This window comes from Canis lupus, chromosome 15 (genome assembly GCF_048164855.1).
Source record: "Canis lupus baileyi chromosome 15, mCanLup2.hap1, whole genome shotgun sequence".
Lineage (NCBI taxonomy): Eukaryota > Metazoa > Chordata > Mammalia > Carnivora > Canidae > Canis > Canis lupus.
Window position 1 is genome coordinate 33,132,686 of NC_132852.1, and position 23,235 is coordinate 33,155,920.

At 37.1% G+C, this 23,235-nt stretch overlaps 1 long non-coding RNA gene across 1 annotated transcript in view; it reads left to right on the plus strand.

The window, feature by feature from the left end:
* The first annotated feature begins 5,197 nt into the window (after positions 1-5,197).
* The window catches only part of LOC140604831 (uncharacterized), a 43,597-nt gene continuing 25,559 nt past the window's right edge, over positions 5,198-23,235 (plus strand). Inside the window, exon 1 of the long non-coding RNA XR_012007660.1 lies at positions 5,198-5,340. This is a non-coding gene — a long non-coding RNA (uncharacterized lncRNA). The remainder of the gene's footprint in view (positions 5,341-23,235) is intronic.

A 23,235-nucleotide genomic window follows, 5' to 3' on the forward strand; every position in this document is an offset into this window, starting at 1 on the left:
GACAAGTCCCAGAGAGGAACTTTGAATACTCTGCTTTGCTTCAGTTGTGCTGTCCACACATGACAGTGGGCTGGGTAGGTAAATGTTCATCCTTCCAGACATCTTGTCCTTGTTTTTATAAAAATTCTAATCATTGGATATTGCCAGAGAAATAGTGATTAGCTTCTAGGCCTCATTGGTCAGGGTAGGTAAGCAGCAATAAGCTTACATCCTAAAAAGAGGATCAGATGGGTCCAATAAGAAACTTAATATCCTATTACTGCCTTTAATATCAAGTAGATGGAAGTTTTGTTTCATCGACTGACCAAATGAGTAGAGGCCCCTGCTAGATTCTCTTAAAGTAAAGGGGATCTCTAACCAGGTTTGTTTGTTGAAGAAATACAATCAAGAACTTCAGACTACATTTTAGAAAAGGCAGCTTCTCAAAACTCTCACTCAGATTCATTTCAGGATATAGCAAGGGAAGTGAATGCTTCCTGTATATGTGTTTCAAGGAAGGAATTGTCAGGGGGTTTTATTGCATTGGTCTGATGTGTGAAGTGTGTGAAGTTCTTCTTTGGGTTTTATTTCCTGAGAAGACATCAGGCAGGTCACCAAAAATGATCTGTGTTTCCAAAGAGAAAAAAAAAAAAAAAAAAAAAAAAGGAAGTTGCAAATTTGCTACACAAACTTTATCAAACAAACTTTATTTTTTCCCTTATTAAAGCATAACAATAACAGGTCCTGGCATCTTTCACTAACAGAATTTAAATCAGATTTGATTTTTTGAAAAAATATCTGTTCATGTTCAACTCTTTAAGAATATACCTATTAGATTACCTGACACATATCCACTTCAAATCTTCATTCATTCATTAAATCATTCATATATTGTCCTCTGTGTGCTGGACATTGTCTTCAAAATGGTTTTCTTCCTTCCTTTCTCTGACTATTCTGTGTTCTTCATGCTTATTCACCCAAGGCCAATCCTTCCAAACTGATTCCAGTCTATCACCTCCCTAACTTAAGTCTGCCCTCAGCTCTCTGGTTGCCAAAGGAATGTAAAAGTCAGTGGAAGAACAAGATTTCCATGTTTTGGCTGACTTTTCACATAGTCATTTGAAAGGAAAAGTTCCATGCTTTCTTTCTATGTAAGTCAGCTTTGTTTCATGCCCCTGGCTAAACTCCACACTGAGTGATTTCAACTGCTAGAGGTTAATTTTCCTGTAATAGCCTCATTGTGATAGAGAGTTTGGGAAATTACAAAAATTAGATGCACTACTAATTGGCCTGTCTGGTTTTGGAGCTGCTCCCTGGGTTATATAACACAGTCAGAGGAGGCTGTAGCAAGGCTAGATTTGATTCCCAAACCAACACTTACCAAGACAGTTAGATGAGAGGAAAGAAAATTGTTCCAAACAGAACCACATAAGTGTGTTATTTTTTTTCTTTTAATTGGCTAGGAAAAGGTACTAGAGAGATCTATTCCCTTCACTAGGACCTGGAACAGTATGTCAACAAATATTTCTGGGCACCTGCTTCACCCACTTCCTAGCTGAGCCAGCAGGAAATACAAAAGAAGGATACACCACTCCCTAATCTTAAGGGGCTTACCTTGGAGAGGAGAAAATATCAAATCATGTCACCAAACAGTGAGGTTTCGAATTTGCTCAAAGAATAATTTAGATGTATAGTGAAAATGATCTTAATATTTTTTCTAATTCATCTGAGTTTTGTGATAAACCCTACCCTGGGGGCAACTGAACTTTACTGGATGATAATAATACTGCAATTGTTTTTTTATCTAAAATTTCCCGCCCAGACTCTTTGTTCTATGCAAAGTTCTTCCTCCCAAACATAGCTGGCCAAAGAGTGGTTTTGGAAGACTCAGTTTCTTTCAGCCATTGCCCATTCTTTTAGATTTTACTCCCACCTCACTACTGCAAAATGGTATTTGGATGACAGAGGCAGCTTAGTGCATTTTAATGGAAGTTTAGGAAAAGTAGAGGAGTCCTTCAATCTACCCTAGATCATCCATCCCTGGATGGCCATGTAGAGTGGCCCAGTGGTTCTGCTTTCTTGTCTAGTCCCAGTGAGGGGTGATTTATCTGGCTCTCAGAGTGAGCAGGTGCCTCTGTCTTAAAGTTTTAGCCCAGCGCTGTCTTTTTTCTCCTAATGTATCTTCCGGAAAGAAAGAAGGAAAGTGGGGTGAGTGGGAAAGACAGGGAGTTGGTGGGGAAATCAGTATCAGGAAGTATATGAGAAAATTGCATGAATATATTTTCAAAATATTACCCCCTTGTGATTTATATGAAATTGTTAAAATATAATGAAAAACAGCATGTAATGAAGTACTCAAGTTTATTCTGTATATTTTATGCATTGCCATATTCAGATACAAGAGAGATGAGATGAAATTTGGTGGTAGTATGCGGGGAGTAGTCATGGAGTCTAGCATGGGCATGATTTGGGTGAACAGGTAGGGTTGCAGACCCTGAAAAGTATCAATGGAAGGATCTTCAAGCAACACGTGAAACCAAGCAGGGCTTTGTTACTGTCTTTGGTGACTTCCTGATTTTTTCCTTGGGAATGGTTTCCCAGGAATAATAGGAAATGAATTAACAGTATCTCCTCATGTGGCAGTGAGATTGGGTTGAGTCTGCATAGACTTGAGTATGTGGCAACTGGTAGGCCAACTGGACTGTTGGTTAAGAGTGACCAGAAGTAATTCTCTTGTAATCTGATTCTGTGAAGATGAGGTTCTTATTAGAGAATCTTTCTTCTTCCATTTTTAAAAGGAGACAAGTGTGCTCTGAGCAACTCCAAAGCTCACCTGGCTGTGAAGGTAAAGGCTTTCCTTTTCCTTTGCTCTGTAACCTCATCTTTATTTTTCTCCCAGCCCAGATGCTGACCTTGAAGACGTTTTATTTTACCCTTGAGCTTCCCTCAGGCTTCTCTTTGTCTTATAGCAGATTCAAGTCTAAAATGAATTTTAAGTGATTTGCTAGGAAGAAACAAGTTATAGTAAGAATATTGTGCAACCTCTTTCTGACCTTAAATCCTCTTAAACCACCGAGAAAAGGACTGTGGTGTGTCGAGTCTAGGGCTAAATGTTCTCCTAGAAAACAAACAAACAAACAAAACATGAGTAAGTATCTTTTCTAAGATTAACTTCCTGACAATTGCTGTGGCTTCTTTTATTTGTGTTTTGAGGAAGCAAAAGAAGAGGTAATTAAGGAGTGGATTATAATATAATCACCCTGAATACAATTCTTTCTTATATTTATAGCCATGCCAAAAATCCAAGCTGGCCCCTCAGTGATTCTTTCATTAGGGAAAGCCCAAAAATCAGGTGCACAACTTTCTACCAGAGTTCCAGCAATTCTATTCTAGTGCATTAGGCTTGATAGTGTGTGTTTGGGTGGAAATTAGTGTTACTATCTATATCCTGTCTCCCTTAGAATCTCTCTAAAAATCTTGTTTTTAAGAGGAGGAAAAAAATCCATGGAGTAACGGAGTGTATCAGCAGGAATTCTAATCTTATTTTAGCATTCTTTAGAATGTGTCATTGAAAAGGCAGACTCCCCAAAATTCCATCAAGGGGGCTTGCCAAAATCCCAGCAAGTGTCCTGAGAACTGCCAGAGGAGCACTAGTTATTAGACAGATTTTAATTTGTGCAAATCCATTAACAAAAATCTCTAATTAAAAAAAAATCAATAGATGCCTGTGACATTAACCAGGAAAATCTAATAGAGGACCATTAAATTTTTTTTTCTATTCAATTAACTTGAACACAACACGATGGACTCAACAGATACTTTAATTAGATGCATATGAAAAGAAATTTTGCAAAATTAAACAGACTCTCTATTTGCAACTGATATGAGGAAAACTGCAGTAGAAGATTTGCTCAAATCCCTAATGACTGGTAATTTCCTTGAGAGGGACGTGAATTCTTAGACAACATCCTTACAAATCAATCCTTCCCCAAGAGGCTGTCCTTTGTCAAGAAATAATACACTGTGCTGCCTGCTTCTTTCTCTATTCTTTTTTTCTCCCCCCCTGGGTGAGATATTCATGTGGGAAGCACAAAAGGTAAGTTTCAAGGGACTTGACCAGAATCACTACTCCAGCCTCTTCACAGAAAAAATGACCCAAAATATATGGCTCTAGAGCAGCCCGGGTGGCTCAGCAGTTTAGCGCCAACTTTGGCCCAGGACGTGATCTTGGAGACCCAGGATCAAGTCCCACATTGGGCTCCCTGCATGGAGCCTGCTTCTCTCTCTGCCTGTGTCTCTGCCCTGCCCCCCTCTCTCTCTCTGTGTGTGTGTCTCCCATGAATAAATAAAATCTTATATATATATATATATATATATATATATATATATATATATATCCCTAATTTACAGAGTAAACATGTGTCCCAGATCGTCCTGGACCATCTCAATTTATGCCTGTTGCCTTGGCATAGTTATTAATATCACTCTGTTTTGCTCTCAATAGTGTCTTGGTTAGGACAATAAATTATACAGTCATCCTACTAACCCATCAACCACCCCCACTATCTATTTCATACTTCCAGGGTGGGCCTTCCAACTTTTTTGGTGGAAATACAGGATTTCCCTGCTCAAAGAGGTTAAAATTTGGGAAATTAAGAAGTGCCCATTGTTGTCTATGTAAGAGGCATGCAAAAACACTTGCTCCTCAATTGGTTGTCTTCTTTTTCCATCCTGGCCTTCCACCTCCAAATTTACCCTCAAAGTTTTTTTCCATTTAGGATTAGTGTTGAAATCTTTTGAGATGAGTTTAACATAATTTCCACTACAGAGATTCTCAACTCCTAGGTGGTTCTGGTCTTTTTAACTTAAAGAATCATGTTCCTCATCTAAACTAACTTATTAGTTAACAGTATATTATGTATGCTTGGGAAGGCTATATGTAAAATGGTGGATTGTCATTCTACTAGCTAATCTCCAAGTTGACTCCCACTGATGCCTGCTTCCTGATATTTACATTCTTGTGTAGGATTGTACCAGGATTGGTTTTTGTGACCAATAAATGGTAGTTTGTTATTCTAAGATTAGCAAAAAAATTTTGCATTTTCTATTTTGTATGTAATTACTCACCTTGTCTCTCTCTCTCTTTCAGATTACTTGCTTTGGGGGAGACATGTTGTTAGCTATGTTGTAAACAACCATAGCAAGAAGCCCGCATGGCAAGGAGCTGAAGTCCCTGGTCAATCACAAGCAAGGAGCCAAGAATTTCCAACTGCCATATGAGTGAGCTTGGAAGTAGACTCTCCAGGTCCAGTTGATCCTTGAAGTGACTATAGTTTTCATCAATGGCTTAATTGAAACTTAGTAAGAAACCATGAGCCTGGACCTCCTAGATTCCTAACCCTCAGAAACTGTGTGAGATAACAAATATCTGTTGTTCTAAAGTGCTAAATTTCAGGATAATTTGTTATGCAGCAATAGCTAACTGATCCAGTCAAAACCCCTGTGTCCTGGGGGGATATTGTCAGAAAGGATTAATATGGTGCCCAAACAAAAAAGTCAATACCATATTTATGAAATAAAAGGATAAAATGTGGGCATAATCCATCTATCAACTTAAGAAATATTTCTTGATCACTACAATGTGCCAGGTGCTGTATTATACACTGCACTAGGTACTAAGGACATAAGAATGATGTGCAAAGGATATAAAGATGAGAAAAATAGGAAATTGCTAATCAGTCTCTGCATACATGACTTTGGAAGGACAAGTAGGTGAAAGTGGATATAGGGCCAATAAGTGCTAAATATATTGTGAACTTAAAACTCTTATTGCTACTATTTAATTTATGCATATGAGTATATATCACTCAAACATCAAATAATTCCCTGATAAGACAAATGACAACAGATAAGACAAATTGTTTTCCCCCAGTTTAGAGAGTCACCAAAATAAAACTGTGATGTTTATCACTAAGAGAAATTTCTATATTAACATACTAATAGAATGATTGGATTTAGTGAAATTGTGAATACATGCCGATAAATTTATCTGGGGTTAATTTACCTGCGGGCTTCGCTAAAGAAGACGAGGTGAAGACCAGGCAGTGAGGGAAACTAGCCCTGAAATTTGGATATAGCTTCTTAATTTGATCATTAAAAATGGGAGCAGTGGATTATCACTGACTTCTTTAATGGTCTGAAAGAAGCAATTTAGTGCCTCATATTTCCATTAGCATACATTCAGTGGCAATGATAGTACTGAGCTAGACATATCAGGAAGATTTCAAAAATAAATCGTAGTGTGGGATAAGACTTACAGAAGAGAGTTATCACCTCTCTTGAAGTAAGAGAGGGTAAGGATTTGCCTTTTCATTTCCTGTGCCTTGTCATCAGAGTGGCAAGGAAATTCTTGGCTGACTGTGAGAGTCACACTCAGTGAGTTGCAGATCGGGTTGATTTTCTGGTGGGAAAGGGCAGTATTCTTCTACCTGTGGTACCATGGATGCCCTTGCTCTGCACGCTAATGAAGACTCAGTGCTGACAAATTCAAAGTAATCACCACCCTTTTCATCTTCCCTTCTTTCCCCAAAGCTTAAACTAATAATAATAACCATTTTAAAGCTTTCTCATGGGAAAGTTGGGCTCGGCTAGAAGGGAAATCAATTGTTCTTAGGACAGCTATTATTGTAAGAATTAATCACCGCTATTTGCAATTACTGTACCATACAATTATCACTAATATTTATGCCGCTTTGACTGCTGCTGGAGACCGCGCTGCCTCTATTGCTATTACTCCAGAACAGAGAGGCAGAGCAGTAAAATAAATGAAACCAAAGGATGGAGATGACAGGTTGAGGGGATCCGATTCTCCCACTGTCAGGCCAAGATGTATTAAACAGCTCTTGCCTGCTCAAGTCACAACAGCAACCCACTCAGAGCTGCAAGTTCTGCTTTGAAAGAAAAGAAAGGAACTCAAATAGGTTTGAGAGGACACAAATTAGAATAATTCTCAGCCTTAAAATCTATTTTCTGAGCCTGCATATCTCAGTTCTTCTAAAGAGTATGGTTCTTTGTCATAGAAAAAAAAAAAAAGTCAGCCTCTCCCTATTTTGAAATGAGCAGCTTGCAATGTACTGATTGGACTCTTGGGGTGACTCCTCACATCTGTGTGACTAAGAGATATCTGGTCTCTCTACTGGAGGGGAATATTTAAGATTTTAGGTATTAATTTTCACCCAGCAATAAACAAACGACAAGGCTTTATTTTCCTCATTTATTTATCCAGCATCAATTTATAATTAAAATATATTTAAAGTTGTTTATAACTCTTATTTTTAAAATAATTGCAGACTTACACAAAAATGGAAAAAAAATTGTATTAAAATATCTGTACAATCTTCACCCAGATTCTCCCAAATCATAGTATGATTACCCAAATCAGGAAGTGTAACACTGAAACCCCAAAATCTAATCCACAGACCTGCAAATTTCACCAATTTTCCCATTAATGTCCTTTTTTTTTCAATCCGGGATCAGATCCAGGACCTCCCATTGTACACAGTCGTCCTTAGTCTACTTTTATCTGGAACAATCCTCATTCTTTTTTTGTCTTTGATACTCTGATGCTTTGCAAAGTAGTGTCTGATTATTTGCAAAATGTTTCCTTGAGATTGCTCATGTTATGCTTTCTGGGGGCTGAAATAGCACAGAAATTAAGTAGTGTCCTCAGTAGTGTTATCCTATCTACCACAAGACACATGAAATTTATAGGTGATTTTTTTTTAATTTTTGTTTTTTTTTTAATTAAGCTTTTATTTTGAGATAAACATAGAATCACAAGAAGTTAAAAAAATAATACAGATAATCTCTATATAGCCTTTATCAGTTCCCTCCCAAGTTAGCAACTTCCAAAATCATAGTTCAATATCACACCAGGACGTTGACATTGATGGGCAAGAAACAGAACATTTCCATCAACACAAAGATCCCTCTTTTTGCCCTTCTATAGCCACACACACTTCTTTCCTCCTTCACCCTCTTTTTAATCTATGACAGTCACTATTATGTTCTCCATTTTTATAACGTTGACATTTTGAGAATTTTTTATAAATGGAATCATATATTATGTAACCTTTTGGGACTGGCTATTTTCCATTCTGTGTAGTTCCCTGGAGACTCACGGGGTGTGTGTGTGTGTGTGTGTGTGTGTGTGTGTGTGTGTGTGTGTCAATAGTTTGTTTCTTTTTATTGCTGAGTACTACTTCATAGTATGGATGTATCACACCGTGTAATCCTTGAAGGACATTTGGGTTGCTTCAGTTTGGGGCTATTAAGGAAAAAGCTGCCATAAACATTTCTGTACAGGTTTTCATGTGATCATAAGTTTTCTGGGATGAATGCCCGCAGCAAAATTTCTGGTTGATGTGGTAGTTGCATGTTTAGTTTTGTTTTAAGAAACTGCCAAAATGTTTCCCGAATTGGCTGTACTATTTTATATTCTGACTTTCCATGTATAAGTGATCTAATTTTCCTCATATTTACTAACATTTGGTATTGTCACTATTTCTAATTCAGCCATTCTGATAGGTGTGTAGGGATAACACTCATTTTAATTTCCTTTTTGCACATGGCTGATAATGTTTAGTATCTTTTCTTATGCTTATTTGCCATGAGTATATCCTCTTTGATGAAATGTCTGTTCACATCTTTGCCCATGTTCTAATAAGATTATTTGTTTTTCTGTTATGTTTTGAAAGTTCTTTACATATTTTAGATACTAGTCTGTTGCTGGTTATGCGGTTTGTAAATATGTTATCCTAGACTGTAATCTGTATTTTCATCTTCTTAATGCACTCTTTTACAGAGAAGTTTTTAATTTCGATGAAGCCCAATTTGTCAAATTTTTCCTTTATGGATCATGCTTTTTGTATCAAATCTAAGACTTCTTTGCCTAACCTTGCCTAGAGATCTTAAAGATTCTCTATTTTTTTCCAAAAGTTTTAGAGTTTTGTGTTTTTTCACTCAAGGCCATAATCTGTTTTGGTTTGATTTTTGTCTCAGGTGTGAGACTTAGAAGAAGTTCATTCTTTTTTTGGCAGGCGGGGGTGCAGGAATGCCCATTTGCTTCAGTACCAGTTGGAAAAAGCTATTTTTTTCTTCATTGAATTGCTTTTGCATCTTTGTTAAAATTAAATTAGGCATTTTTGTTCAGGGTTATTTCTGAGTTCTTCATTCCATTATTAAAAGTATGTGTCTCTCCTTTTACCAAACCCGTAGTCCTGATTACTGTGGCTATATAAACTTAGACTAAATCCTCCCTCTTTATTCTTTTTCAAATTAGTTCTATTCTAGTTCCTTTGAGTCTCCATATAAACTTGTGAATAATCTTGTTTATCTCTACTAAATATCTTGCTGGTGTTTTGAGAGGAATTGTGGTAAACTTGTTCATCACTCTGGGGAGAATTGACATCTTTTCTATGTTGAGTCTTCCAATCCATGAACACAGAATGTCTCTCCATATTTAGATCTTTTATTTCTCTCACCAGCAATTTGGTACTTTTCAGCATGCAAGTTCTGTACTTATTTTGTGAAATTCACACTTATTTTGTTTGCCTTTTGAGTTTACAAATGGCACTATGTTTTTAATTTCAATGCTCACACTTTAATTGATAGCATATGGGTATACAATCCCTGGAATAAACTTGTACAAATATATTTTTATGTTGCTCAAGGTATATCTTCAACATAAATTCCTTAGAAGTGGGCTTAATGGGTCAAAAGGTAGGTGAATATATAACTATGTTAAATGTTATGAAGGATAACATTAACTTGTATTTTGCATTTCCACAGCAGTGTATGAGAGGGCTTATTCCCGATAGCCTCACTAACAGAATGTATTGTCAGACTTGGAAAGGTTTTGCCAATATGATGGATGACAAACTGCATTTCAGTGTCATTTTGATTTGTGTTTCTACAATTATAAGCGAGGTGAAATATATATTTGTACACTTAAGAGCCATTATTTAATGCTATCGTGAATAGTCTGTTTATGTATTTTCTCATTTTTATATGAAGTGTTTGGTCCCTTCTGTTTCAATTTTAAGGATTTTACATATTGTTGGGATATCAATGTACTTTGTGTGTTGCAAATGATTTCTCTGAATTCCCTAATAGTCTTTTAACTTTTTGGTGTTGGCTTTTTTTTTTTTAAACCATGCTTTTTAAACATATTATGTCATCAAATGTACAATTTTTTTTTAATCCTTGAATTTTAAATTCTATTTAGAAAGCCTTTCCCGATATTGAGGTTAAAGAGAGATTTACCCATGTTTTCCTTCAGTTCTTGCTGGTCTTATTTTTCATTTTGAGATTGCTGATCTATTTAAAGTTTATTCTTGTGTATGGTGTGAGGAATGGTCCCAGTTTAATATTTTTCCCAGGGGTTGCTTAGAGGCCCCTATGCTATTTATTTAAAAAAGAAATCTATTGTTTCCCCAGTGATTTGAGACACCACATTTGTCATATACCAAATATCTACATGTACCAATGTCTGTTTTTGGACATTCTATTCCATTGGTCTGGTTGTCCATTCATACTCCAGTATCACATTGTCAAATATTCATTCACCAATACTCTGTGTATCACTTCCTTGCTAGAGAATGTAAGCCTGTGAGCTGCCTTTTGATATATGGTAGCTTGCTGAGAAGGACAGGGTCCGTGGGCCTGTGCTATCACACTTCTGCCAACATGTGACTTTGTCTTCTCCGCTTTCAAAGGCACAGTTCTAACAATTGTAAATTAGAGAGGATGACAACATGCATTTCAGATGCTTATGAGGCTTAACTAAAGCAATGTATGTGAGACTTCATTGGTAACTATTATTGTTATTAATACACGCAGTGCAGCATATATGATGGTATTTAAGAGGCCAGGTCTTACAGTAAGGCAGTGATGGAGTCCACTCTCCTATTAGGGGTATGACCTTGAGCAAGGTAACTTAGTCTTTCTGAGTCTTAGATTTCTCATTTTGAAATGCAGATGATAATTATAACTCTATGATCAGGTTATAAGGATTTATTATAACACTGTATGTAGAGCACTTAAAAGACTGTCTGACACACTGTTCATGTTTGATTAATGTTAGATTTTTCCTTTATTAATCTATATAATATCGCTAACAACTTTTGGAGTGAAAGAATATTCCATTGCCAGAGACTGAAAGGTGTTTGCAGAGGCTATTCTGTGTATACATCTCACCTATAAAGCATCCAAATTAGTGAAATCCAGACTAGTTGGTAATCCATTTCATTTAAAAACATGTAAATAAATAATTCTTTGCTTGGCCCCTTGTAGACACAGTACCAGTCTCTGTTGCCCTGACCACATGTGTTTAGTGGCTTTACCTCTGGATCTAGAACACACGTCAAATAGCTAGACTCAATTATGGTAGCAAGCCTTCCATGGACAACATTCTTGGGGGATGTGTCACATGCCTTTAATTTCAATGATCTTTCTACATTGGGTCAGTGCCCATTTCACATTTCGGATCACAGAGTCAGGCCCTGGCCTTTCTAGAGGCAAATTTATAGAAGTTTTTCATTAGAGAGGATTCCTGTTTTCTACCACTTTCCCTTTGCTCTTTTCTGCAGAGGGTTAATTTTAAGGGAAACAAAAACAAACAAGCCCAAACGTTTCTATTTATTATGAGCTTTTCAGCTCAATTCAAACCTTGTTGGTATTGATTGCCCCTCAAAGATATTAATTTATCACAGGCTTAATTCTGCATGGAGACTTCCCAATTATAATATCTCTCCTTCCTTATATACTTCAGAATTCTGACATTAGATTAAACATGTGTTTCCTGTCACTCCTTCGTTTCTCCTAACCCTGTTCCCACAGCCTTCTGCTTGGCTAACCATATTTTGGCATCTTTCCTGTTGACCTCATGAAACTTGTCCTTTATTAATACCCCTTGGCATCCAACAACTTCAAGGTGATAGAAGAACAGGAATGGCATTAATAATTAGAATTAAATAACTAACCAGAACAGAACAGGCCACTTTCCTTCACCTGCTTACCCTCTCTTGGCAGCACAGGGAAATTGTCTGTGCCAAGCAAAATGGGGCAAAGGCGCTAACTGGAAAGGCAGAGATGGATCCACAAATCAGGGTGGTCAGCTAGGTTTTCTACCAAAATGACAGAATTCTTCATAAAACTATACATGAATTACAAGGAATCATTAAGGTTATCTAGCTCTGTCCTTTCTTATTCAGATGAGAAAACTGACACTCCGAAAGATAAAGTAATTGGTCCAAGGTCACACAGCTACATGGTAGTTCGGGGTCTTTTATAGTACAAAAGAGTGTCATTTTCGGAGAGGCGATTTAAAGGAGGCATCCGACGTCCTGAAGCTACTATTTTCACATAAGTTTATCCTGGTAGAATTTTCCAGTTTGACACTTAAATCATACCAGAGAAAAGAAAATGTGTGAAGCCACTTATAAACATTTCTGTAAGATTCTCATTAACACTGTGACGTTTTTCCTCTGAACTCTCAGGTACCTATGACACATTGAACCTGCCTCCTCGATTTGCAGGATCCCTCGAGCCCACGCTGTATTCCAGCTTGTCTGCTCCTGCACTTGATTAATGACATATGTCCATACCACTCTGTTGGACATTTTCATATACTGACTTAAACAATTAACTTATAGTTTATTCTCAGAAGGACCCACCCAACTAGATTAAAGTACCTTGTTCATAGGACCAGAAGTTTTAAACTTTTTTTTTAAGACTTTATTTATTTATTCATGAGAGAAACACACACACACACACAGAGGCAGAGACAGACAGAGGAAGAAGCAGACTCCATGCAGGGAGCCTGATGTGGGACTCGATCCTGACACTCCTGGATCATGTCCTGAGCCAAAGGCAGATGCTTAAACACTGAGCCACCCAGGCATCCCACAGAAGTTTTAAATCTTTCTAGCCGCCCTGGTACTGTAATTACATAATTAAATTATGTAATTCACTGTCCATACCATACTAGATGCTCAATAATACATGTTCATCTATGGAGCAGTGGTCATTTTCATGAGTCTTTATGACTACTCTGCTTCTCAACCTGAATGACACTGGATTTAGAAAAATAACCCACGTGTCTGAGGAGTTTTCAGTTCTGGAAGCAAATGAACCCCTTAAAGATCCTCCTGAGAAACCTCACAATGCCTCCAGGATTAATTACTTATTTCCTGATTAAAAAACTGTTCCAGGTTTACATTTATGCTTTGCAATCTCAAAGCTCTTGCAAGTGTGTGTGTAAAGCTATAACTTCTATTTTAATCGATTCCTGCAAATGTTCATCTCCTATTAGAGAAGGCAGCCAGTGCAAGAGCAACTGGATTGTGGAACAGTTTCGTTCCAAGTGATGATCTCTGTTCTGATACTGTAGAAAATCCTATAATGCATTAAAATGTTTCCAACAAGGCCTAATAAATATATTACAGTTAAAAATAATTCAATCTGTCCCAGTGATTGATTTGAACCACAAGGTAGAGACAGGTGGCTAAGGCACGTTTTTTTCTGTCTCCCAAATATTTTCCATGTAATGAAGATCCATCCTTTTTATTGTGTTGATGAAATAATAATAGAGTCATAAAAGAGAATAAGAAGAAGTTTGACAAAGTATATGTTTGATTAATTGCCTTCATAGATTAGAGGTGCTGACAGAGTGTTTCTGATTTCTTAATACTCATCTTTCAATCTTCTAAGAGGTAATGCAAAACATATGTATTTACCAACTGCCAACTCTATGAACAAAAACCAAAGCACAAAATGCATGTGTCAGAAGTGCTTGAAGTGTGAAAAGTCTACTGTCTATTTAGAATTTTAAGGTTATGGCAGGCTGATTCAGTTGCCTTGTCAGCCAGGACAGGAGGATAGTTGATCAGGAAGCCTTTGGACTCTCTCTTCCCAAGTCATGTCTTTTTTTCTTGCAAAAGGGAAGGTCCAAATTTCTCAGAGCAAATATAGGAACCATCACGAGTGGTCCCTGCCCCTGCATTTTTTTGAAAAATACTTTCAACCCAAATGGACTTCGCCATTGGGCCCTGTGAGGATTTCATGGGTAAGAAAATATGACAGATGCTCAAGAATTGGTGGCTGAGAGACAGTCGGTGGAGATAATATCATTTACAGTTACAGTTTTCAGAACCTTTTCTTGTGTTTATGTTGGAATCCTAAACCATGTGACTTCTCCTATCTGAATTTATTTACTTTTTTATTCATTTATATTTTTCATTTGTCTACTATGTGATAGTCCTTGTAATACAGCAATTAAAATGAGATGCATAATTGTTGTCCTTGGAGAATTTCTAGCTTATTTAGAGAAACAGATATAAAATGTGTCATTTCAATAAACTGTAATGAGTGTTATAAGAGTGGGTACATTGGGCGCTACAGTAACATATATCAGAGATGGGTAAGCTTAATTTTCTCTAGAAAGTTAAGGAAGACAGATCATTTGTAGATGGAGATGTTTAAGCTAAAATATAAAAATTTAGAAGGAGTTAGCAAGGCAAAGTAGTGTTATTTGATGGTGGGTGGATGGTGTGGGAGCTGTCTTCTACTTTTTTCTTATTCAAAAAATCTAATGTTGAAAGTTCTCATCTTAGTAATTCTGGAGTAAGCTTGTATGAAACAAATCCTCCCACAGCAAGCAGTTGTAAGCTCTGGATAAAATATAAAAAGCAGCTATTTAAAGTTACCGAGGAGAAGTCAAAGGCAGGAAAAAACTTGAGAAGATTCACTCCTGAAGGAAGGAAATCTCACTGGGTGAGGCCCATGATGTTAACAGACTTTTCCCTGAGAGCACATGGTGCTGGAGAGTTAAACATAAAACAAAACACCTTGGTCTTTTTGGCTAGAAGTGGCTAGAAATCAAAGGGAAACAAAATCTCTCACATACTCCCATAAGCTACAGAGAGGATGCCCAATTCTGTTTATAAGATCTCAAAAAACTAGGGTGACCCTTGAACTGCACATGTTCAGGGAAAATTACAAGATGCCTAGAAGAAAGCGACAGATTTGCAGCTAAAAAATCTGAGCAAGAGATTTCAGCTGCTTTACCCATATAGGAGATATAAAGTTTGGAAATTGAGTTCTATACATTTGAAAAGTCTTAGAGACTTGCTTTGGTTGAAAGCTAAACTTTCAGAACCCCTGTTACTCTGAAGTTCTAAGTCCTGAGCCTGGTCATAGCCTTCTTTGCCCTATATTTGGAGGACATAAGATGTTTTTTGTATGTTACCAACAAGGCATCTTAGTTTCATCCTTAGTTTTCTATTGGCTATTAATTTGCCCTTAGCTTTTACTCTTTTCCAGGGCTCAACTTATCCACCCAGTTCTATTGTTCTTACAGTTATTATTTCATATTTCTCAAAGGCTTGATAAATTATACCAGCTAGTGAATTTTCTTCCACTGATATACCAACCCAATTCACCACCGGTGAAATCCAAGCATCTGCTTCACCGGTTTTTGCACGGACTATCCTTGATAACTGACTACCATCCAGGGGATCCTCCTTGCTACCTGGTAGCAAGTAACGCAGCTCAAAAATTCCATCTCATTGGCTGCTGTCCTTGACCATCTGTAACAACCATTTCCATTTCAAGAGTGTAGCGTGAAGGATGTTTGTGAATGCCCTTGAGTTCACACCTATACAAGAAAAGGAGCAGAAGCTAGATTTGATAGAGTGAGAAGTTGAATATGATGCCTTAGCAACCAGAAACTTTGAAACTAAAAAGGCTCTTCAGAATTGTTCCCCATTACGACAAGATGGCTGGGTCTTTATGAACTATATGCAATACACTATATTGTATTTAGATCATCCCAGGAAGGTCTGTAATTTGTGTAATATGGGTCTCTGCAACCAAGGCAATCCCCAAAGAGGCTGACAGCTAAAGGCTGTTCTGCTAACAGTACTTCCAAAGTGCTGAGTCTACAGGGGCTTTCCTCAGGATGGATTTGGGTGGTTTATCATTGTGTTTAACACACTCTACATCCACCATTTCAGACCCTAAAGTGAGAAACTTCATGGCAAAAGCCAACACTACAAATAGCAGAATGGCAATGTAGAAAAATCCTGGGAACATTAGGAATTCTTATGAGGATATTATCTACATCTCATCGTAATGCCCATAGCTAGCTGGATTTTCAGTTACTGAAAACTGAAAACATTTTAACAAATGGGGGAGGGAGAGAAAGGCAGATAGCACACTGAAGGCAGAGGAAGCAACCTGGGAAACAGCCAAGATTTCGAGAGAACACATATCTTCTGAAGAACTGAAGCAAGTCCAGGATGGATGGACTACGCAGTGCACAGGGTAGAGAGAAAAATAAATCAAGCTGAAGAAGTAAGTAGAGGTGAGATCATGGATTCTGCTGACTTCACAGTGGAGTTGATTTTATCCCAAGGGCAAGGGAAAGTAATAGTTAGTAAGGTTTTAAGCTGGAAAGTGATATGATAAGGTTGTGCTTTTGAAAGATCTCTCCAGCTCCACTAAGGAGCTTAGGTTGGAGAGGCAAAAGTAAGATACTGGGAGAACGTTTAGGATGGAATTGTTCTAATCCCAATGGAAGGGGGCTTGGAGCAGGTGGTAGCAGTGGGCATGGAACAAAAGTGGGCAGAAGATCATTTAAAGGTTGGAACCAATTGCACCTGGTGGCCAATTTGTTAAGGGAAAACTTGAAATTGGGGATGATTTCTCAGACCCTGGCTCAAGCAACGAGTGCTTGGGAACCTATAACCTTCAGTTATAGCCAGCAGGGAGGTTCAGGCACTGGGCTTTAGAGCCAGACTCTGTGTTCCCTTCCTGACAGGTGCTTCTTAGCTGTGGTGCTTTCTGTCAATTTTCACCATTCTGTAGTTCCGTTTTCTTGTCTGTAAGGTGTGGTAAAGTATCAATCTTCAAAGCTTGTGCAAAGGTAAATGAATTTATACAGGTAAAATACCTGTCCCTAGTAACTTCCCAGTAAATACTAGTCATTATTATTAGGGGCCTTACTCTGGTTTTCCTATTCCTGCTTCTTGTTTGCTTTTAAAACCTTGTCGATTTTGGTGCTTTCGGATTCCAATGCAATAACCCATTTTGTCACTTGCTTCTTTCATGATGACTTGCCTTGGTATTCCTGATGCCCAAGCCAGCATCATTAACTCCCTCACATCATGCCAGTGGAAGGGCAAGTGATATTGTAGGAAAATAACTTCCTGATGAAAGTAATTTTGATTTAAATTTGGGTATACCGAAATGACTGTATCCTCAAATGGAACAGTCTGACAGTCAAGTCTGAGGGCTCTGGCATCTAGGACCAATGGCATTGGCATCACATTCTTGTTTATCTTAGGAACCAGTGGAAGTTAAAGCTTCATTGTGATCCCACATTTGCACACTGCCATTCTTCTCTGTACTATCCCTAACCTGTTATCCTTCTTTGCCTTCCCAGGCTTTTCCATTCCACTGCACCTCTGGAATTCAGAGTTTATCCTCAAGCCCCTCAAATGCACACACTTTCTCAGAATACATTCTCTAAATGCCCCTTTCACTTTTTGCTCTAGCTGAAACTGACTTGTTCCAACAACATTATTTCACCTACAGCATATCAGGCATAGATTGCTTTTTTATTTTTCCCAAGAACTGCATACCTTGAGAAAAATGGACTACATTGGGGTAGGAGTTCCCCCATGTTTTCCATAGATGCTTCCAAACTACCTTTCCTACTTTCTCCTTCAAAACCCATTATGGTACGTATCATCAGATTTTGCCATTTTATCCTCTCGGTGAGGTCTTCTGTCTTTTGATCCTTCCCCATTTTATCTTTCCAATGCTTTATCTTCCTTCTTTTCTTCCTAGCCCAGTGTAGAAGTCATAGTAAGCTCCATAACTCTCTAATCCTTCCTCTCTAATTCTATTTCTCTCCATTCTACTTACCTCATAGAACCTCATTTAAATACAAACTTGTGCTTATTTCATATTTGCATATGGCCCACTGAATTTTGCCCAAGGGGAAAAATAAAATGACAGAACCATGGTGACAGGACTTACTTTAAGTTTTGGCTACAGTTCTGAAACATCACTAACATTTCCTCACTTTCCTGGTTAAATTCATTTCCCACCCTCTCAGATGATTATTTCATACTATTCTCCCAAATTTCCCCCTTTCTTTCCATATTCCCCATACTCTCCGCTGATCACTCCAACATGGACTTGATAGAGAAATTATATTAAAGTAGATGAGAGTTATTTCATCTTTTCACCATTTCCACCAGAAACTATTTCAATGAAAGAAGCACACATACTAATATTTTAGATAACTGACTTCAATGGAGCTCTGGTTTCTATCTCATAATGTCCCAGAAAGGACTTCATTTCTGGAATCCTCTTCTTCTCTCCTGCATCAATTTCTCCCTCTTTATTAGACTCTACCAAATTTCCAAATCTGCCTTGCTGCGTCTCTACACAGTGCATTCACAACCTAGTTGCTTAGGCCAAAAGTCTGGATTTCCTTCTTTTCATCATCTTTCACATCTAATTTTTCAGTGAGTCCCAAGTCTTATAGGTTAGATCTCAAAATAGTTTGAAAATGACCCTATTTTACCATCTTCAATGACATGGTCTCAATTCAAACACTTTTATCTCTAGCATGAATCACTGCTACATTGTCCTATGAGGTCTTCTTGTCTCCTTTTTGCTTCACACAGTCCATTTGCCACAATACGCTCAGGATAATGTTAATAACTTACTTTGTGTAAAAGTAAGAATAACTTTGATCATATTGTCTCACTCCTACTAACCCTCCAATAGCTTCCAATTATAAAAAAATAAGCAAATCTTTTTAGTACAGTCCATGAATTTATCCTTGTCCAGTTCTCCAATCTCATCTATCTCCACTACTCCTACACTAGTTAGTTAAGTGCACTAACCTTCTTTGTGTTCCTCTAATATGCCATTCCAAGGCCTTTGCATTTATTCTTTCATTAGGTCATTATTCAGATTTCAAATCTAATGTCATCTGCTCAGAGTCCTCTCCCAGCCAATCTAACTAAAACTGCTCACCTGCATCTGTGCTCTATCTCATTACTATTATTCTAGTCTATCTCCTTCCAATGACTCTTTGGTTTTCAATATCCTTTAATTTGTGTTGCCTCCTTACTTATCATACACATAGCAGATACCTGCCTAAATTCCTTGAAGCAGATTCTTTCTCTCCCTTACTCACTGCTGAATCACTAGTACCTAAATATTTGAATTTGATGGACACTGCTTGTGCTCAATAAACATTCGTTGACTGACTGAATTATCACTGATTGATATTGAAGCCATCATATTAAAAACCTATACCACTCAGACCTCGGGGTCATGCTTGAGAAATTAGGAAGCAGGATTAATGTAAAATTGTTCTTTTTCTCCATATTTAAGTACAGAGAGAGAGAGTGAACAAACTCCAGAAAGGAAAGAGGAGATAGATAGAAGTCACAGAGACATAGAATGGATATATTCGAGATTTTACTTTAAATGTCATTCTACCCAGTTTTTTTCACTTAGTACTAGAAGAACTTTCTCACATAATTAAAGATATTTGTAAACATAATATTCAATCGTTGGATAATATTCTACTTTCTATGGAGGGACCATAATTAATTTAACCATTCTATTGTTTGTTGACATTTGCTTTTTTTTTTTTAAAGTATTTCTTCTTTTATAAATAAACATGATTATGCATTAGTCGTTTTGAACATTTCTGATTGTTTCTTTAGTATGAACTCCTAGGAAGGGAAAAACTACTTAAAAGGAATAAATATTTTTAATGTTACCAACATTACTAAATAGCTTCCTAAGATGTTTGTGTAATTCATATTCAAATAGTCTATAAAAGCAACCATTTCATTGCACCCTCCGACATTAATAATGTTTATTTTATTCTTTGTTCGTTTATAGGCAAAAAGGTTAATCCCAATATTTTCATTTGCATTTCTGTGATTACTAGAAAGTCATAAATATTTCAGATATCTACATTATTTCTTTTGCATTTTGTACATTTGTATATTAGATTTTCTCTTTTTGGTCTTAGTGATGTCCTCATCAATTTGCATGAAGTTTTTATGTATTAAGATTTATATAATGGTTATAAATACATAACCATTTATCTGTTATGTTTGTTTCAAATATTTATCAGATCTACAAATTTTAAAATGTTTTCCCTAATGTCAGCAACTTTAGAGGCTTTAAAGGTATAGGGTGAAATCTAAGGAAAAAATAGAAAAACACCTTCCTTCTTAAAGTGGAATGTACTAACAGTGGGCCCAAATAGGAAAACTGAAGCAGGGGGAATTAAGGATTTGCCTCAATAGAGTTCCAGTGGGGCATAAAGGATTCAGGATTTTATAGGATCAAGAGGAAGTAACATTCAGGAAAGCAAGCAGTGCAGCCTGAGTGTTCTAATTTTCCTAAAAAATACAAAACAAAAAGCCAGAGTCAGTCATGGCTGAGAGACCAGGCACAGAGTGGAAAGTAGCAGTTTATCTTTTATGAATTAACGATTAGACCATCTTTGAGATTTTAGGCACTTTCTTTTCCAACCTGGAGCCTTTAACCTCACACGTCTCTCCTCTGAAGCCATAAATATAAAGGAAATCCAAAAAGTTTTTTTTTTTTTTTCTAATGTATAGAGAGAAGTCAGGAGAAAAAGGTAGATGCCAAAGGAAACAGGATTGAATTCCAAGACTTCTGTGAAGCAGGGGCATTAAGAAAATATCCCTTTGAAGAGCATTTTGGTTGAAGGAGAGAAAGGAGGGGCAGATGGATAGACAAAGTTAGCACCGAAACAGTGGGAACAAGGAGTCCATCCAACACAGATGTGATCAGATCTCACCTTCCCTGGTGCATTGACTAAATATATTAAGGGGAGAGCAAAGTCTTTAGGACGCAAACACCTGGGATGAGGAGAATCTATATTCCCCTTACAAAAGCGTGCTTTCTTGGCACACGTGCAGCTTTTCAGCGATCTGGGCCAGCTGTGCACCCCGGGGACTGGCACAAGCCCCGGGACTCGTGCCTGGTGGGTACACCACATTTCCCAACTTGAGTTAAATGCCTTGAAATGGCACCAATTGAGAATGCCATTAACACCATTACCATGCCACTAAGCTGTTTTCCCTTAATTGGATCTGAAATTTATTATATTTAACCTATTAATTTTCTGAAACATGTTGCCATAGCAGTGTCTCTCTTTCTCCAGGCTCACTTGCACACCCAGAGCCAATTGCCATTCAGCAACAGGAAGAAAAATACAGGCTTCCTTATCTGCAGTTTATTTATTCAGATTTCCCTCAGGCTCTTCAATGTTACCCTAAAGAAGCCGCCTTGCTCTTAGTAATTCTGTTCTTCTAATATCATGGAAATTGGCTTTAGGATGCAGAACATGAAAAGGCAAAAAGGAAACTTTACTTTGGTTATCCCCAAATTAAAGCAGTTGGTGAAAAGAGAAAATGTTTTTGTTTGCGTGAACATTTTCCTCTTCTCAAAGACTATTTTTAAAAAGATCTTAAACCTTGGATCTATTGCCTTCCTGCTCCCCCCACCATTCTTCCTTCTGCATACAAGTTTCCTATCTCAGCCATCTCAATTCCCATCCCAATCGTTTTACCATTAAAACAGGACTTTGCTGTGGCCATTGAACTGAACTGTCATTCAGTCAGGAGGCATCTGAGTGCCATTCATTCACCCACCCATTTATTATCTTACTCAATAAATGAATTAGAATCTCTATTGTAAACCAGATTTTAGGAAAATACAAATGCTCATTCATTCACTCATGCTTTTCTAAGGAAGGAATCTGACATAATTTTTCTGGTTCTTTTGTTTTCTTAATTTTTAAAGGGATTTGTCCATTTCATCAGGATTTCAAATTCATTATTTATGATAGCTCATAACACATTTACAAATCTGTATGGTTACAACCTCCTTTAAAATTTTTATTCTGGGGGCACTTGGGTAGCTCAGTGGGTTACGCACCTGTCTTTGACTCAGGTCATGATCTCATGGTCCTGGAATCAAGCCCCCTGTCAGGTTTACTGCTCAGTGGGGAGCCTGCTTCTCCCTCTCCCTTCCCTGTCCCTGCCTCCATCCACTCATGCTCTTTCTCATTGTCTCTCCAATAAATAAAAATCTTTTAAAAATAATAAATTAAAAAATAACAATAAAATAAATTATTCTTTTAAAATTTATTTTTATTTTTTTAAATTTTTATTCTGTAGCTACTTTTACCTTTCCGTGCTCCACTGTGTTTATGTGTTTATTTGCATATTCTCTTTCTTTCTCTTTCTCTCACTCTGGATTTTTTTTTTCTGGGGGAGGGTCAGTCCTCATATAAGTGTTTTTATAATCCCTTGGGAGTAATCACCTTTCCATTTGTTCATTTTTTTTTTTTTATTATTCATTTGTCTAAATTCCACTGAAGCTTCTCTTAACTCAATTTTCTTTCTTTCTTTCTTTCTTTCTTTCTTTCTTTCTTTCTTTCTTTTTATTTTTTATTTTTTAGAAAAAGAGCATGAGTGGTGGGGTGAAGGGCAGAGGGAGAGGGGAAGAGAGTCTTAAGCAAACTTGCACTACACATGGAGCCCAACGTGAGGCTCAATCTCATGACCCAGAGATCATGACCTGAGCCAAAATCAGGAGTCCAGTGCTTAACCAACTGAGCTACCTAGATGCCCCCTCTATTATTTTCTTGTTTCTTCTTGATTCTTTGATTGTTTTTCCCTAACTTCCTGAATTGAGTACTCAGTTCATTTACCTTCACCTTTCTTCTTTCTTGATAAATGTATTTATGGCTCCACATTTCTCATTAAGTACTGCTTTAGCTCTGTCTCACAAATTTGCCTTTTAACATATTTGTTATCATTCATTTTCAATACTTGTTAATTTTCTTTAGTATTTCCTTTTAACTCAAAAGTTATTTAGTAATTATTTAGTTTCAAAATACATTGGATTTTACAAGAACAATACTTTTATATTATGTTGATTCTTTGAAATGTATTGAGACTTTGTTTCCTAATTCAAGACCATTTTTTTGGTCAGTGTTTATATGTGCTTAAAAATACTTTTTATTCTTTGAGTGTAGATTATCATTAATATGAATATGCTTTTTCTGCCTCTTTAATGTCCAAATTTCTAAAAGAGGTGCTAAAATTCCCAGCAACT